We start from the raw sequence: 5,109 nt of genomic DNA on the forward strand, positions 1-5,109 counted from the left end.
GGCAACAGCCACCCTTTCTGTCACATCAAAGCATGTAGCCCAGTGGTTATCAAACAGGAGACAGAGAAGAAAAAGGACTATTACAAAACTGGGTGGCAGCTTTTGCCTCACCCCTCTCCTCAAATCTTTCCATTGCTGATCTGAGAAGTGGGAGACATCCTTGATTCCTCTTTCCCTCGATTCTACCTCTGAGAGCTTTCTCAGCTTCTGTCCACTCCTCTTCATCTGCTCTGCTGCCACTCAGGCGGCCATCGCCAGCTGCCTGAAGAGCAATACTCCCACCGACCCCACAGGTCTCCTCAGCTCCACTCTATCCCCCTTCAATCCAGGGCAATCTTTTAAAAGTAAGAATTGGATCATGCTACTTCCTACTTATGATGCCTCAGTGACTTCCCACTCCACTCCCATCACCTGTTCCAGCCCCTGGGCTCTCTCTCCCTCACACTGTACCATGGCTATTCCTTCTCATCTCTCAGGTCTCTGCTTAAATGCCACTGCCTCCAGAAGTCTTCCCTGACTGCCATTCTAGCTCAGTGTGGAGGACTAAAGAGAGTTGCAAATCCTTTGACATTCCTCCAACTAGAGGTGGGCTTTGTTTCCTATCCCCTTGATGCTGAGCCAGGGCTGATGGTGATGATATGCCCATTCCAGGCCTTGCCTTGAAGAAGACTGCAGCTTCCCCCTTGCTCTCTCTCCAAGCCCTGGGATACCACGTCTAAAGCCCAACAGCTGGCTGAAGCACTAGTTAGAGGGGCCCTGACACCATATGGAGAGGGAGGCAACCCAGCCAAGCCCAGCCTTCTAGCCATCCCCACCAAAGCGCCAAGTACATGGGTAAAGCCGTCTTGGACCTTCCAGCCCAGACCAGCTGCCAGCTGAATATCGCCAGCTGATTCCAGTTGATGCCACAGAAGGCAGAAAAATCGCCCAGCTGAGCCCTGTCCAAATTTCTGACCCACTAAAGCAGGAGATAGGTTAAGTTTGGGAGGTATTGCTGTTACATAGAATTAATAACCAGAACAGAGCATATTATTTACTTCCATCCTAGCAATCATTTGATGACACATTGTCTTTCTTTTCATTCTTTATGTCTGATTCTTCATCTCTCTGCTCCACTGGATGCTAAACTCCACTGTGGCAGGAACCAAATCTATCCTGTTCACCACTGTAAACCAGGGCCTGGTACATGGCAGGGGCTCAAAAAATATTAGGTGAATAAGCAAGTCTACAGGAACAGAATATGATGGGCACACAGAGGAAGCACCAGGTCAGACTCAAGATAAGTTTCCAAAGACAGTGACATCTAAATGCTGAGGCCTGGAGAGCAAGCAGGTGGCAGGCTCAAAGCGCAGAGCCACAGGGGTTGGGGCCTGTCCCAACCATACCAATCACGGGCATGCTTTGTCTCTTGAGAGAAGACAGAATATCTGAGAGCAGGGACTGTGTCTTGTTAATCTTTGTGTCTTCAGCACAGAACACAAGAAAATAAGAGGTCCTCATTACATGCATTTCAAATAAATGCATGGCTGGCATGGCTTCCTACAGAGAGGAGCCTGAGCTCAGAAGTAGGGAACTGTGGGTTTCCCACTCAACAGCTTGCTTGGGGTCCTTTGTCAGATAAGCCACTCGGCTTGTCTGGTGCTCAGTTGGCTTGAAATAAAACCACTGACTCCTCTCTATGCCCTTGGCTTATCATCAGGATTATAAGAGAGCAAAGATGGCAGAGTTCTCTGAAAAGGATGTGATTAGAATATAGAATAGAAACATGTGACAGTAGAAAGGAAATATGTGATGGTATTATTCTCTCAATAGTCAACCTGCCCCAGGTAAACCCTCAGAGCCATCATTTGAGCCTTTCTTTGAATTGCATGCCACCCAGGTAAGTCTAGCCCTCGACGCAGCACCTCCTGGGCAACTATAAATGTTTTTATTGTCTAGGTGGGTAGGGAGCAGCTGGGGCTCACAGCAAAAGGAGGAACACTGGAGTCAGGAGACCTGAGTTCCTATTGTGTCCCCCAAAAGTCATGTTACAACCGTACCCCCAATCTGATGGTGTTAGGAGGTGGGGCCTCTGCAGGTAGTTAGGATTAGATGAAGTCATGAGGGTGGAGCCCCCATGAATGGGATCAGTGCCCTTATAAGTGTCACTAGAGCTTACTTCATCTCTCTGCTCTCTGCCGCTTCGGAATAGAAGGAGAATCAGCAGTCTACCAGCCAAAAAACAAAGCGGGGGAGAGGGGGCTGTTACCAGAACACAAGCATACTAGTACCTTGATTTTGAAATTCCAACCCCCAGAACTGTGAGAAATAGATTTCTGTTTATAAACCACCCAGTCGATAGTGCTTTTTTATAGCAGCCAAACAGACTAAGATGGTTCCCACCCCAGTTCTGCCACTAATTTGCTGTAAGATCTTGAACAAACTAATTCCCTCTCTGAACCAAACCTCTCAGCCAGAGTGGACTTTATAGACTGAGTAAATCCCCTCCCTCCCTTTCTCCCACTCATTGGCAAACACTCCATCTCTGCCCAGCACTGGGCTGATTGCAGTGGGAATAAAATGACAAGACCTGGACCCTGCCCTCAAGGCTCTGAGAGACTACCTGGAAGACAGAGAGACACTCTTAAAGGAAGTATCTGTGAGACAGAAGGACAGGGCTTCTCTGGAAAGCCAGGACGAAGACCCTACGTGAGGCTCCAAAGAAGAGGCAGCCAGGGGTCAGTGCTGGTTGGCCCTGGGGTCAAAGGGCAGATCCAGACAGACTCCTGTTTCCAAAACCCACTGGGGGCTCTGCAGTCACATCAGCATCATGCAGAGGCCCACACCAGCTGCACTGGCCTGGCCCACTCCCTAATTAGACTTTCATACTCTGTCAAGCAGCCTGCTTAGCCCGACTGCCAGCTGGGGCTCCTGTTCCGTCTGGTGGCTCCGGTTAATGAACCCAGGAGGGGCTGGCCAAGCTCATTACAGGCAAAGCCAGGGAACAGGCGACCCCGCCTTTCCCCTCTCGTCCCTGTTCACACTGAGAATGGGAAGGGATCTGACTCCAAACCAACAGGAAGGAGAGGGGGCAGGAGCTGATGCTCCAGACGGCCACAGAGGCTTGGATGGCTCCAGTGACAGCCCAGCCTGAGACCTGGGCTTCCCAGCGTGTGTCTCCCAGTGCGTGTGGGTGTCTGTGGTTTTAGGGGAGTGTTCGGATTCCAAAGCTGCCCCCAGGCTCCACCCAGGCCCTTTCCTGTCTCAGGCCGAGGAGGCAGAACCAGAGTGACGGTTCGAATCCGTCTCCAGTGGCTGGTCTGCTTTCTCAGAATGTCACTGTCTTCATCTGTAAGATGAGATAGTAATACCCACCTGGCACAAAAGAAATGCTCAGTTAACCCGCTCAATAAATTATTGTTGCTGTTGTTATCAGTAAAAGACGGGTGAGAAAAGGCACCAAAATGTTCGCAGTGGTTGATTCTGACCGTCAGGACTGTGCATCTTTTTCTCCTATTTTTCTGTACTTTCTAAATTGTATACAATGAGAATTTTATTTTTGTCACTTGAAAAAAAAAACATAAAATTTCTCCAAAAAAGATATCAGAAAAATGAGATTCTGTATGTGAAAGGACCTCGACAGTGCCTGGGAGAAAGTTATTAATAGAAGCTCCCTTCTGCAGTGAACATTTAAAGAGATGAAACTGAGTAGAAAAACAAGCACAATATTTGCAAAGGAGTAATGAATTTTTGCCTTTTAATAAAGCCATTTCTTATTCCCAAATGTCAAGAGAAAAAGGCACCAAAGCAAGGGTTCAAATGCTGTGGCCCAGACTGAGGAAGATGTTTAGAGGTGTTTAAAGGACGCGTGCTCCCTGCCCAGAGTGGAATGCAAAATTACAAAGAAGGGCAAAAGCAACCCAAGCATCCAACGACAGATGAATGAATAAACAAAATGTGGTCTGTACATAAACAGAACACTATTCAGCCTTTAAAAGGAAGGAAATTATGTCACATGCGACAACATGGATGCACCTTAAGGATATTATGCTAAGCGAAATAAGCCAGTCACAAACCACCAGTACTGTGTGATTCCATTTAAATGAGGTCCCTAGAGTAGTCAGGTCCATAGAGACAGTAGAATGGTGGCTGCCATTCTACTGGGGGGGGGGGGGGGGGAGTGAGTGTTGGATGGGTAGAGTGTCAGTTTGGGAAGAAGAAAAGTTCTGGAGATGGATGGTGCTGATGATACAGAAATGCCACTAAGCTGTACACTTAAAAATGGTTAAGATGGTAAATTTTATATTACGTGTATTTTACCACAATTTAAAAATATACAAAAGGGAGAAAAGAGATTAAACACAGAGGAAGAAGGATCAGGTCCGGTGTGTTGAAGCAAGTCTCTAGTCTCCGGGGGCTGAGGGCCATTTGCTGGAGAGATGCTTCGAGGAGGGAAACATCTGGGAATCATGGCAAAGAAAAAGGGCTGCAAGTGGTGCTGCCCACGGGCGAATGTCTCCCGGGGAGGCTGGCTTCTGCCTGCACTAGGAGAGTTTTGTAGCTGGAGGACTCAGAGTCCCTACAGACCTGAGAGGACCAGGCCTCCAGGAACGCAGCACGTGGGGTGTGAGAAATTAGCACAGAGTCTATGTGTCTCAGGTAAGTAATAAGGCAGCATGGGTCCCCCAGGGAGTAATGAAGAGGAATGCTTTGAGCATCAGTTCCATGGAGAAGAAATGCTGAGGTCCTTGTGCTGAAGGAATTTGGAAGTGGGCTGGCAGACCCTGAAGTACAAGAGAACTGGATAGGGCCAGGATGACCTGAAGGGAGGTGGGGAGTCACCTTGGCCCAAATGGAGGCTAGCTCCCACAGTGCCTGGTGGATGAGAGTGACAGCAACCATTTATTGAGCACTTACTGTTTGTGAAAGCAGTTTTCTCGGGTTGCTCATTTATTCCCTACAGCATCCTTATGTGGAGGAACTACTCTCTCTTCACTTTCCACCAAGGAAGATTGAGGCTTGGAGGTGTAGCGTCCTGCAGACCCAGGGCCTCAGAGGCAGCCATCCCCCTCCGATGAGTCCTTGCCTCCATTCAGCTTTGTGGCCAACCGCCCACCCACCCCAGCGCTG

The 5,109-nt window shown here is 48.7% G+C and overlaps 1 protein-coding gene across 4 annotated transcripts in view; it reads right to left on the minus strand.

Annotated features, from left to right (window-relative positions):
- Positions 1 to 5,109, minus strand: part of SRGAP3 (SLIT-ROBO Rho GTPase activating protein 3) — a 231,422-nt gene that overhangs the window by 109,538 nt on the left and 116,775 nt on the right. The window lies entirely within an intron of this gene.

The sequence above is a fragment of the Myotis brandtii genome, unplaced genomic scaffold (genome assembly GCF_000412655.1).
Source record: "Myotis brandtii unplaced genomic scaffold, ASM41265v1 scaffold378, whole genome shotgun sequence".
Classification (NCBI taxonomy): Eukaryota; Metazoa; Chordata; class Mammalia; order Chiroptera; family Vespertilionidae; genus Myotis; species Myotis brandtii.